This window comes from Gigantopelta aegis, chromosome 1 (genome assembly GCF_016097555.1).
Source record: "Gigantopelta aegis isolate Gae_Host chromosome 1, Gae_host_genome, whole genome shotgun sequence".
NCBI classification, from domain to species: Eukaryota; Metazoa; Mollusca; class Gastropoda; order Neomphalida; family Peltospiridae; genus Gigantopelta; species Gigantopelta aegis.
In genome coordinates this window covers 45,858,229-45,873,564 of record NC_054699.1, presented here as the reverse complement: position 1 = coordinate 45,873,564, position 15,336 = coordinate 45,858,229, and the positions used below count along the sequence as shown (strand labels likewise).

At 33.7% G+C, this 15,336-nt stretch overlaps 1 protein-coding gene across 1 annotated transcript in view; it reads right to left on the bottom strand.

Moving 5' to 3' along the window:
• Positions 1 to 15,336, bottom strand: part of LOC121375896 (calpain-5-like) — a 46,735-nt gene that overhangs the window by 30,890 nt on the left and 509 nt on the right. The gene's annotated exons all lie outside the window — the stretch shown is intronic.

The window sequence follows — 15,336 nt, the reverse complement described above, 5'->3', positions numbered from 1 at the left end:
GAGGAAACCCGCTACATTTTCCCATTAGTAGCAAGGGATCTTTCATATGCACCATCTCACAGACAGGATAGCACATACCACGGCCTTGATATATCAGTCGTGGTGCACTGGCTGGAACGAGAAATAGCCCAATAGGCCCACATGCGGGGATCAATCCTAGACCGAAAGCGTATCAAGCGAGTGCTTTACCACTGGGCTCGTACGGGAACGTTTAGCTAGGATATTGTGACTTAGTCTGGGCTTTTCCCAAAATACGACCGCCGTGTATATTGCCACTTCTGTGTTACGCGACAAAGCTGGCGGCATCTACTGAGGTTGTATTTATGGAGTTTTATCTTTGTACGCAATATTTAGCACGATGTGTGTACAGTAGTCGACTGAACCTGAGCGCAAAAAGATCCTTGCGAAGTGCAGCAACTGGCAAGTACAACGAAGGCTGTCGACAAATAGGAGAAGACGAGATCAGAACGATTTGAAACTGTTGTAAAGGCTTTGCGTGTTGTATTATATATATTACCACTGATGTACATCCTGCCCGCGGGTTTCTTCTTCTGCCTTCAGTGGACACAAGTGATTAAAATTGTTGCTTCAACCAATGCTCTACGACTGGTATGTGAAAGGCAGTATTGTTTTGACTCTGTCGTTAAACACATGGGCGGAATTTACAAAGCCTGTTTTAGACTTACACGTGTGTATCTACATTCATTAACTATGCTTAAACACCTGTTTTAGACTTGCACGCGTGTGTCTACATTCATTAACTATGCTTAAACACCTGTTTTAGACTTGCACGCGTGTGTCTACATTCATTAACTATGCTTAAACACCTGTTTTAGACTTACACGCGTGTATCTACATTCATTAACTATGCTTAAACACCTGCGTTTTAAGAAAAATAGGCTTCGTAAATTCGGCCCATAATGTTTGTCTGTGTCATGCTTGTTCAAGTGTTACATCTTTTACATGCAGTTCCAAATGTGGAATGTTTATATGCAAGTTAAGTACATCATGTTTGTCTGTGTCATGCTTGTTCAAATATTACATCTTATACATCCAGTTCCAAATGTGGAATGTTTATATGCAATACATTGTATGTTATGTTATGTTATGTTATGTTATGTTATGTTATCTAATGTGTCCTGTCTAGACAGGTTAGGTAGCAGATTTGGCTGCCCACGCCAAGCGTGTTTGTGCCTCAGTTTGCTATAAGCACGAGCATACAGCACATTGGCAGTGATGTCTTCGGGAACTGGTACACGTGTAACATGTTAAGTGGCCACGACAAACCAAGTTACGTTTCCGCAGAGACGTTTATAACTGGCTGCCAGAAACATAATTGAACATTACCGCTCGGTTGGCAGTACACCAGAAGTACTTGTTAGGTCTCCGAAATGCTGACATATAGGTGCTGGGTTCGAATCCCAATCACGCAAAAGAGGTGGATGAGTAGCGAGGCAGCAGACGTCATTTTCGTGGGGGTGGGGGGCGGGATTTAGCTCAATCGGTTGAGTGCTCGCTTGAGGTGCTTGCACCGCAGGATGGAACCACCTCGATGGATCCATTCAACTGATTGGATTTTTTCTTGTTCCAACCGGTGCACTACAACTTGTCAAAGACCGTGGTGTGTGCTTTCCTGTCCGTGGGAAGGGAAAGTGTATATAAACGCTCCAATTAAAAATGGATTTCCTCTGATGATTATGTGTCAGATTTACCCAATGTTTGACATCCAATAGCCGATGATTAATTAATCAATGTGCTCTAGTGGTGTCGTTGAAAAAATTCATTTCCGTGGCCTGGCTGGAAACTATTTTGTGTGGAACTAGAGTTTCATTCTTTTGTGTCGATGATCAGAAACTGGGGGTGCGTAGATTTTCACTATTCTCATGTGACCACAGTATTTTCAAAATAGCCAGTGGCGGGACGTAGCCCAGTGGTAAAACGCTCGCTTGCTGCACGGTCGGTCTGAGATCGATTCCCCTCGGTGGGCACATTGGACTATTTCTTGTTCCAGCCAGTGCACCACGACTGGTACATCAAAGGCTATCTTGTCTATATAATGGTGCATATAAATGATCCCTTGCCTCTAAATGGAAAAATGTAGCGGGTTTCTTCTGTCAGTTACCAAATGTTTGACATACAATAGCCGATGATTAATAAATCAAAAAAACAAAACAAAAAACAAAACAAAAAAACAAAACAAACTCTTTTTCCAAAATAGCTCTTAGCTCATTAAGTATCCAACAGAAAATCGGTTCTTTTTATAAAACAGGGTACTCCACCCCATTCCTGGTTTCGCTGCCTCTGGTCAGTTTGTTTCATTTATTCGCGTATTCTACTCTCTGCTATGTTTTGTAAACTTGTCAATTGTAAAATGTAAATAAAACTCTTAATATAGGCATAGTGTGTTGACCAGTCCCTGGTGTACTCCCGCCCAAAAACAAATCGCAGTAAATATGCAACGTGTGTAACAGGGTCCTAGCTGAAACTTATAGCGATCATCATGTTATTCCATGTTTAGTGTGTTTGGCAAAGCTGCAGAATTCACTTTCTCCTCAGGCAGAACAGCACATATCATAACATTTAATGTACTAGGCATGGAGCTCTGACTGGAAGGGATAAACCTCAAGTGGAATTCTAGGTCAGTGTTGACTTTTGGTATCGTATTGTGAGAAAGCGCGGCGCCATTGTTGGCCACAATGAATCATTTCCGTGGAATTGCGTCAAGTTAAAAACAATTGTAAAAACATGTTTAGACTTGTTCGTTCCCAAACCCATCACGGCACATTCTACGACTATTTGGTGTTCTTGGGCTGTCCCAGAACTGATAACATTCGGGGGGGGGGGGGGGGGGAGGAGGACTAAAAGTTAATGTTTGTTTTTTCTACGATAATTTATTAATCATTGGCTATTGGAAAAAAAAATGTTTTAGTTAACGACGCACTCAACACATTTTATTTACGGTTATATGGCGTCGGTTAAGGACCACACAGATATTGAGAGGAAACCCGCTGTCGTCACTTCATGGGCTACTCTTTTAGATTAGCAGCAAGGGGTCTTTTATATGCACCATCCCACAGACAGGGTAGTACACGCCACGGCCTTTGATATACCAGTCGTGGTGCACTGGCTGGAACGAGAAATAGCCCATTGGGCCCACCGACGTGGTTATTGGATGTCAGACATTTAGTATTTTTTACACGCGGTTTTAGAGAAAACCTTTGACCTATAGTAGCAAGTGATCTTTTATCTACACTTTCTCACAGACAGAACAGAACATACCACGGTCTTTGATATACCAGTTGTGGGGCACTGGTTGAAACGTGGGGGAAAGACAAGTCAGAGAACAGGTCCACTGAAGTGGTTCGATCCTACGATGTAAGCACCTCATGCGAGCGCTCTATCGACTGAGCCAGATCCCGCCCCCGGGGACTGAACTGAACTGAACTGAACTGTACTGAACTGAACTTTACAATCTGACCGTAATTCAACGGCATACGAGGTACATTGTAAAAATATAAGTAAATAAATAAATGATATGATGGCACATTCGTCATAATAATTATGTACATCCGATATTTAAACGTGTAAACAAAAACAAAAAAACAAGTGTATATCTATGGGTTCATATTTGCATACGAACATACGTTGCATATACAAGTAAAATAGAATCGTAAAAACATAGATTTCAGCCATGGAACTCATGAATATTCATAATTTGTTTACAAAAAGCTGCTAACGTTCTGAGAACACCAGGGTTTTTTCCCCAGTCAAATAGCATTCTAAATTCGCAAACATTTGATCTAGACTGGCAATACTTTGGCAGAAGTATTTTACTTTCATCTTTGAAAAGCGGACAACACATTATATAATAAAATTCACCACCAATTTCGTTATTTGTATACAGAAATCATTTTCTATTTGTCAAAGTTATGTTTTTCCATCTGCCTTTATTATTTTATGGCTGTTCTCTCTGCATAATTTGTAATGGAAAAAGTTTGTTTTGTTTGACCACACTACTAGAGCACATTGATTAATTTAACATTGGCTATTGGTAATTCTGACATATAGTCACCAGAGGAAACCCGCTACAATTTCCCATTAGCAGCAAGGGATCTTTTATATGCACTTTCCCACACAGGAAAGCGCATACTACGGCCTTTGACCAGTTGTAGTGCACTCATTGAAACGAGGACAAATTGTTGGTGTTGACTAAATAAAAGTATGGAACCCTCTCACACTTATCATAATGCATTTTTGGGGAGGTACTTCAGCCAGCCGAATTGCATGCTCAAGACAACGTGTTTTGAAGCTTAAATGTATGTAAACACGAAACTGTATATATGTAAAATACGTTACAGCACCACCTGCCAACATTAAAATGTGTATATGTAAAATATATTACGGCATTACCTGCCAACATTTAAATGTATATATGTAAAATACGTTACAGCACCACCTGCCAACATTAAAATGTGTATATGTAAAATACGTTACAGCACCACCTGCCAACATTTAAATGTATATATGTAAAATACGTTACAGCACCATCTGCCAACATTTAAATGTATATATGTAAAATACGTTACAGCACCATCTGCCAACATTTAAATGTGTATATGTAAAATATATTACGGCATTACCTGCCAACATTTAAATGTATATATGTAAAATACGTTACAGCACCATCTGCCAACATTAAAATGTGTATATGTAAAATATATTACGGCATTACCTGCCAACATTTAAATGTATATATGTAAAATACGTTACAGCACCATCTGCCAACATTTAAATGTATATATGTAAAATACGTTACAGCACCATCTGCCAACATTTAAATGTATATATGTAAAATACGTTACAGCACCATCTGCCAACATTAAAATGTGTATATGTAAAATACGTTACAGCACCATCTGCCAACATTTAAATGTATATATGTAAAATACGTTACAGCACCATCTGCCAACATTTAAATGTATATATGTAAAATACGTTACAGCACCATCTGCCAACATTAAAATGTGTATATGTAAAATATATTACGGCATTACCTGCCAACATTTAAATGTATATATGTAAAATACGTTACAGCACCATCTGCCAACATTTAAATGTATATATGTAAAATACGTTACAGCACCATCTGCCAACATTTAAATGTATATATGTAAAATACGTTACAGCACCATCTGCCAACATTTAAATGTATATATGTAAAATACGTTACAGCACCATCTGCCAACATTAAAATGTGTATATGTAAAATATATTACGGCATTACCTGCCAACATTAAAATGTATATATGTAAAATACGTTACAGCACCATCTGCCAACATTTAAATGTGTATATGTAAAATATATTACGGCATTACCTGCCAACATTTAAATGTATATATGTAAAATACGTTACAGCACCATCTGCCAACATTTAAATGTATATATGTAAAATACGTTACAGCACCATCTGCCAACATTAAAATGTGTATATGTAAAATATATTACGGCATTACCTGCCAACATTAAAATGTATATATGTAAAATACGTTACAGCACCATCTGCCAACATTAAAATGTGTATATGTAAAATATATTACGGCATTACCTGCCAACATTTAAATGTATATATGTAAAATACGTTACAGCACCATCTGCCAACATTTAAATGTATATATGTAAAATACGTTACAGCACCATCTGCCAACATTTAAATGTATATATGTAAAATACGTTACAGCACCATCTGCCAACATTAAAATGTATATATGTAAAATACGTTACAGCACCATCTGCCAACATTTAAATGTATATATGTAAAATACGTTACAGCACCATCTGCCAACATTTAAATGTATATATGTAAAATACGTTACAGCACCATCTGCCAACATTTAAATGTGTATATGTAAAATACGTTACAGCACCATCTGCCAACATTTAAATGTATATATGTAAAATACGTTACAGCACCATCTGCCAACATTAAAATGTGTATATGTAAAATACGTTACAGCACCATCTGCCAACATTTAAATGTGTATATGTAAAATATATTACGGCATTACCTGCCAACATTTAAATGTATATATGTAAAATACGTTACAGCACCATCTGCCAACATTTAAATGTATATATGTAAAATACGTTACAGCACCATCTGCCAACATTAAAATGTGTATATGTAAAATATATTACGGCATTACCTGCCAACATTTAAATGTATATATGTAAAATACGTTACAGCACCATCTGCCAACATTTAAATGTATATATGTAAAATACGTTACAGCACCATCTGCCAACATTTAAATGTATATATGTAAAATACGTTACAGCACCATCTGCCAACATTAAAATGTGTATATGTAAAATATATTACGGCATTACCTGCCAACATTTAAATGTATATATGTAAAATACGTTACAGCACCATCTGCCAACATTTAAATGTATATATGTAAAATACGTTACAGCACCATCTGCCAACATTAAAATGTGTATATGTAAAATATATTACGGCATTACCTGCCAACATTTAAATGTATATATGTAAAATACGTTACAGCACCATCTGCCAACATTTAAATGTATATATGTAAAATACGTTACAGCACCATCTGCCAACATTTAAATGTATATATGTAAAATACGTTACAGCACCATCTGCCAACATTTAAATGTATATATGTAAAATACGTTACAGCACCATCTGCCAACATTAAAATGTGTATATGTAAAATATATTACGGCATTACCTGCCAACATTTAAATGTATATATGTAAAATACGTTACAGCACCATCTGCCAACATTTAAATGTATATATGTAAAATACGTTACAGCACCATCTGCCAACATTTAAATGTATATATGTAAAATACGTTACAGCACCATCTGCCAACATTTAAATGTATATATGTAAAATACGTTACAGCACCATCTGCCAACATTAAAATGTGTATATGTAAAATATATTACGGCATTACCTGCCAACATTTAAATGTATATATGTAAAATACGTTACAGCACCATCTGCCAACATTTAAATGTATATATGTAAAATACGTTACAGCACCATCTGCCAACATTTAAATGTATATATGTAAAATACGTTACAGCACCATCTGCCAACATTAAAATGTGTATATGTAAAATATATTACGGCATTACCTGCCAACATTTAAATGTATATATGTAAAATACGTTACAGCACCATCTGCCAACATTTAAATGTATATATGTAAAATACGTTACAGCACCATCTGCCAACATTTAAATGTATATATGTAAAATACGTTACAGCACCATCTGCCAACATTAAAATGTGTATATGTAAAATATATTACGGCATTACCTGCCAACATTTAAATGTATATATGTAAAATACGTTACAGCACCATCTGCCAACATTTAAATGTATATATGTAAAATACGTTACAGCACCATCTGCCAACATTAAAATGTGTATATGTAAAATATATTACGGCATTACCTGCCAACATTTAAATGTATATATGTAAAATACGTTACAGCACCATCTGCCAACATTTAAATGTATATATGTAAAATACGTTACAGCACCATCTGCCAACATTTAAATGTATATATGTAAAATACGTTACAGCACCATCTGCCAACATTTAAATGTATATATGTAAAATACGTTACAGCACCATCTGCCAACATTAAAATGTGTATATGTAAAATATATTACGGCATTACCTGCCAACATTTAAATGTATATATGTAAAATACGTTACAGCACCATCTGCCAACATTTAAATGTATATATGTAAAATACGTTACAGCACCATCTGCCAACATTTAAATGTATATATGTAAAATACGTTACAGCACCATCTGCCAACATTTAAATGTATATATGTAAAATACGTTACAGCACCATCTGCCAACATTAAAATGTGTATATGTAAAATATATTACGGCATTACCTGCCAACATTTAAATGTATATATGTAAAATACGTTACAGCACCATCTGCCAACATTTAAATGTATATATGTAAAATACGTTACAGCACCATCTGCCAACATTTAAATGTATATATGTAAAATACGTTACAGCACCATCTGCCAACATTAAAATGTGTATATGTAAAATATATTACGGCATTACCTGCCAACATTTAAATGTATATATGTAAAATACGTTACAGCACCATCTGCCAACATTTAAATGTATATATGTAAAATACGTTACAGCACCATCTGCCAACATTAAAATGTGTATATGTAAAATATATTACGGCATTACCTGCCAACATTTAAATGTATATATGTAAAATACGTTACAGCACCATCTGCCAACATTTAAATGTATATATGTAAAATACGTTACAGCACCATCTGCCAACATTTAAATGTATATATGTAAAATATATTACGGCATTACCTGCCAACATTTAAATGTATATATGTAAAATATATTACGGCATTACCTGCCAACATTTAAATGTATATATGTAAAATACGTTACAGCACCATCTGCCAACATTAAAATGTGTATATGTAAAATATATTACGGCATTACCTGCCAACATTTAAATGTATATATGTAAAATACGTTACAGCACCATCTGCCAACATTAAAATGTGTATATGTAAAATATATTACGGCATTACCTGCCAACATTTAAATGTATATATGTAAAATACGTTACAGCACCACCTGCCAACATTAAAATGTGTATATGTAAAATATATTACGGCATTACCTGCCAACATTAAAATGTATATATGTAAAATACGTTACAGCACCATCTGCCAACATTTAAATGTATATATGTAAAATACGTTACAGCACCATCTGCCAACATTTAAATGTATATATGTAAAATACGTTACAGCACCATCTGCCAACATTTAAATGTATATATGTAAAATACGTTACAGCACCATCTGCCAACATTAAAATGTGTATATGTAAAATATATTACGGCATTACCTGCCAACATTTAAATGTATATATGTAAAATACGTTACAGCACCATCTGCCAACATTTAAATGTATATATGTAAAATACGTTACAGCACCATCTGCCAACATTTAAATGTATATATGTAAAATACGTTACAGCACCATCTGCCAACATTTAAATGTATATATGTAAAATACGTTACAGCACCATCTGCCAACATTAAAATGTGTATATGTAAAATATATTACGGCATTACCTGCCAACATTTAAATGTATATATGTAAAATACGTTACAGCACCATCTGCCAACATTTAAATGTATATATGTAAAATACGTTACAGCACCATCTGCCAACATTTAAATGTATATATGTAAAATACGTTACAGCACCATCTGCCAACATTTAAATGTATATATGTAAAATACGTTACAGCACCATCTGCCAACATTTAAATGTATATATGTAAAATACGTTACAGCACCATCTGCCAACATTAAAATGTGTATATGTAAAATATATTACGGCATTACCTGCCAACATTTAAATGTATATATGTAAAATACGTTACAGCACCATCTGCCAACATTAAAATGTGTATATGTAAAATATATTACGGCATTACCTGCCAACATTTAAATGTATATATGTAAAATACGTTACAGCACCATCTGCCAACATTAAAATGTGTATATGTAAAATATATTACGGCATTACCTGCCAACATTTAAATGTATATATGTAAAATACGTTACAGCACCACCTGCCAACATTAAAATGTGTATATGTAAAATATATTACGGCATTACCTGCCAACATTTAAATGTATATATGTAAAATACGTTACAGCACCATCTGCCAACATTTAAATGTATATATGTAAAATACGTTACAGCACCATCTGCCAACATTTAAATGTATATATGTAAAATACGTTACAGCACCATCTGCCAACATTAAAATGTGTATATGTAAAATATATTACGGCATTACCTGCCAACATTTAAATGTATATATGTAAAATACGTTACAGCACCATCTGCCAACATTTAAATGTATATATGTAAAATACGTTACAGCACCATCTGCCAACATTTAAATGTATATATGTAAAATACGTTACAGCACCATCTGCCAACATTTAAATGTATATATGTAAAATACGTTACAGCACCATCTGCCAACATTTAAATGTATATATGTAAAATACGTTACAGCACCATCTGCCAACATTAAAATGTGTATATGTAAAATATATTACGGCATTACCTGCCAACATTTAAATGTATATATGTAAAATACGTTACAGCACCATCTGCCAACATTTAAATGTATATATGTAAAATACGTTACAGCACCATCTGCCAACATTAAAATGTGTATATGTAAAATATATTACGGCATTACCTGCCAACATTTAAATGTATATATGTAAAATACATTACAGCACCATCTGCCAACATTTAAATGTATATATGTAAAATACGTTACAGCACCATCTGCCAACATTTAAATGTATATATGTAAAATACGTTACAGCACCATCTGCCAACATTTAAATGTATATATGTAAAATACGTTACAGCACCATCTGCCAACATTTAAATGTATATATGTAAAATACGTTACAGCACCATCTGCCAACATTTAAATGTATATATGTAAAATACGTTACAGCACCATCTGCCAACATTTAAATGTATATATGTAAAATACGTTACAGCACCATCTGCCAACATTTAAATGTATATATGTAAAATACGTTACAGCACCATCTGCCAACATTTAAATGTATATATGTAAAATACGTTACAGCACCATCTGCCAACATTTAAATGTATATATGTAAAATACGTTACAGCACCATCTGCCAACATTTAAATGTATATATGTAAAATACGTTACAGCACCATCTGCCAACATTTAAATGTATATATGTAAAATACGTTACAGCACCATCTGCCAACATTTAAATGTATATATGTAAAATACGTTACAGCACCATCTGCCAACATTTAAATGTATATATGTAAAATACGTTACAGCACCATCTGCCAACATTAAAATGTGTATATGTAAAATATATTACGGCATTACCTGCCAACATTTAAATGTATATATGTAAAATACGTTACAGCACCACCTGCCAACATTAAAATGTGTATATGTAAAATATATTACGGCATTACCTGCCAACATTAAAATGTATATATGTAAAATACGTTACAGCACCACCTGCCAACATTAAAATGTATATATGTAAAATATATTACGGCATTACCTGCCAACATTAAAATGTATATATGTAAAATACGTTACAGCACCACCTGCCAACATTAAAATGTGTATATGTAAAATATATTACGGCATTACCTGCCAACATTAAAATGTATATATGTAAAATACGTTACAGCACCATCTGCCAACATTTAAATGTATATATGTAAAATACGTTACAGCACCATCTGCCAACATTTAAATGTATATATGTAAAATACGTTACAGCACCATCTGCCAACATTTAAATGTATATATGTAAAATACGTTACAGCACCATCTGCCAACATTAAAATGTGTATATGTAAAATATATTACGGCATTACCTGCCAACATTTAAATGTATATATGTAAAATACGTTACAGCACCATCTGCCAACATTTAAATGTATATATGTAAAATACGTTACAGCACCATCTGCCAACATTTAAATGTATATATGTAAAATACGTTACAGCACCATCTGCCAACATTTAAATGTATATATGTAAAATACGTTACAGCACCATCTGCCAACATTAAAATGTGTATATGTAAAATATATTACGGCATTACCTGCCAACATTAAAATGTATATATGTAAAATACGTTACAGCACCATCTGCCAACATTTAAATGTATATATGTAAAATACGTTACAGCACCATCTGCCAACATTTAAATGTATATATGTAAAATACGTTACAGCACCATCTGCCAACATTTAAATGTATATATGTAAAATACGTTACAGCACCATCTGCCAACATTTAAATGTATATATGTAAAATACGTTACAGCACCATCTGCCAACATTAAAATGTGTATATGTAAAATATATTACGGCATTACCTGCCAACATTTAAATGTATATATGTAAAATACGTTACAGCACCATCTGCCAACATTTAAATGTATATATGTAAAATACGTTACAGCACCATCTGCCAACATTAAAATGTGTATATGTAAAATATATTACGGCATTACCTGCCAACATTAAAATGTATATATGTAAAATACGTTACAGCACCATCTGCCAACATTTAAATGTATATATGTAAAATACGTTACAGCACCATCTGCCAACATTTAAATGTATATATGTAAAATACGTTACAGCACCATCTGCCAACATTAAAATGTGTATATGTAAAATATATTACGGCATTACCTGCCAACATTTAAATGTATATATGTAAATACGTTACAGCACCATCTGCCAACATTTAAATGTATATATGTAAAATACGTTACAGCACCATCTGCCAACATTTAAATGTATATATGTAAAATACGTTACAGCACCATCTGCCAACATTTAAATGTATATATGTAAAATACGTTACAGCACCATCTGCCAACATTTAAATGTATATATGTAAAATACGTTACAGCACCATCTGCCAACATTTAAATGTATATATGTAAAATACGTTACAGCACCACCTGCCAACATGTCGGCGCGGACCGCCCCTTGCCATCGATAGAAATGTGGTGGAACTGACAGTTATGTCTCTTTTCCAAGTAACGACCGGTATACATGTCTGTTTACAGTCTGCATTCACTACAAGGTCGACTTCCCCAGAATATATCTGTCTGTCAGTCCATCTTTCTGTCTGTCTGTCTGTTTGTCTGCCTGTCTGTCTGTCTGTCCGTTTGTCTGTCTGTCTGTCTGTCTGTCTGTCTGTCTGTCTGTCTATTTATCTACCAAGGCAGGGATCCAGGGGAGGATGTTGTGGGTGCACATCCCTCCCCCGAACTTCAAAGTACTGTCGAAATTCTCTAAATATAATGCATGTTAGTGTACTTTGCAATAACGTGGGTGTCCTACTTGGACGTTGTACTCCATAGAAATACTGCAGTCGCTATTTCTCTCTCTCTCTCTATCTATCTATCTATCTATATCTATATCTATATCTATACACACACACACACACACACACACACACACACGTATCTGTGTGTGTATGTGTGTATAATATATATATATATATATATATATATATATATATATATATATATATATATATATATATATATATATATATATATATACGTGTGTATTATATTTGTCTGTCTGTGTGTCTGTCTCTCTCTATTAACCTACCTTCCTACCTATGTCTTTCTGATTGACTGTCTGTTTATCTGTCTGTGTGTTTATTCCATCTGCAGAAGCCGAGGGGTGGACCATGGGACGTGTCCCCACTCTATTGTCCTTCCTCAGTATTAAAGTGATGAAAAAGCCAAATATAAAATGTTCCAGAATCTTCTTAAGAAAATCTATCATTTAAGTGCAAACCCGTTGTCCCGAAACAGATTACGTGCGTTCTTTCAGTGGAAAAGCGCTCGCTTGATGCTCAGTCGGTTTTTGATCGATCCCCATCGGTGGGCTAATTGGGCTATTTCTCGTTTCAGCCAGTGCACCAGGACACTATAGTGCTGTCGGAAATAGAATAAAAATGATTTTCGTCGATTATTTCTTACATATTAAACAGATAAGTAAATATTTTGTAAATATCTATTTAATTATAGTCTACCTAATTTAGCATTTACTTGTTTTGGCTCTCATTGATGTACAAGGTTGTGTTTACTCTTGAAATTAAAAGAAATATATCAGTAAACAGGTGATTTGTTCACTTTATTGGAACAGACTATAACAAATTTTGGTCAACATATGTCAATTTCATTGCTGTTACTATATGTGAGGGACCGTTTCTGATTATGGTTTACCCCATATCCCTCTCCAAAACAAAATATTTGTAGACATTTATAAGTAACTTTTGAGCAAAACTGTCAAGAACCATTTTGTGTTTGTGATCTATTATACCGGTATTAAAGGTTCTATCTCAAAGTTGCATAATGACAGCTATTGCAAATAATGCTTTTATTAAATTTTGCTTTAACATTTAAAGAATACACCTTTAACTATATGCCCATAAATGATTATAGGAAATGATTTTATCTACTAGTAGAAAATACATTTTTATTGGAGAATCTTTATCACAAACAGATGCTCACATATAACTACAGATATAACACCTTTAAGTGGTTGCACGATTGTATAAATTTGAAATTTCTACTGTACTTATATTGAATTTATATTCACTAAATATGCTGGTCATGATTAATAATTTATGCTGCAATTCAAAATAATCAGTTAACTTGCAGTTTTAAATTAAAAGTTTGTTTAAGGGTAATGAAATTGACACATACGGATCAAAATGTGTTATAGTCTGTTCCAATAAAGGTCAAAAATCTCCTGTTTACTGACATTTTAATTTTAATTTCAAGAGTAAACACCACCTTGTACATCAATGAGAGCCAAAACAAGTAAATGCTAAATTAGGTAGAGTATCATTAAATAGGTATTTACAAAATATTTACTTGTCAGTTTAATATGAAAGAAATAATTGATAAAAAATCATTTTTATTCTATTTCCAACACTACTTTAGCATATTAAAAGCCGTGGTATATACATATAAACGATCCAATGTTCCTAAATTTGTAACGGCTTTCCTCTTTAAGACTACATGTCAAAATTACCAAATGTTTAACATCCAATAGCCGATGACTAATAAATCAGTATGCTCTAATAGTGTCGTTAAACAAAACAACCAAAAGCTTCCATTGCTAACATTAAACAAGGTGCTGGGTAGATTTAAAAACACGTTATAGGTGTTCTTTAAATAGTGGTCAAGCATAAACCACTTTCTCATCAGTCATTTTAATTTATCACAGAACGTTTCCAACTATCCGGAAAGAAACTTCCGTGTTCAGTGTGAGTCGACAGACATATTTCATATGTTTATATGAGTAACGCAGGAACGCTGCAACGTGACCCCCGGGTATTTCAAACATGCACACACACGTCAATCAAACATGCGCTGTGATACACTTTTACATACTGGCGAACAATTTACAACCTGCAAGGCATTTGTGTCAAACATGAAAATATTTTTGATTAATTAAAAACATGTCTGTTGTGGATATAATAAAAACTAATTTAATCTTAAATATGTATTACTTTTTAGAATTGATGAAAGTGCGTTATCTTCCAACATGACAGATAAATCAATATAATATAATATTATATATGATATGATATGATATAATATGATATATGTTTATGATATACGAT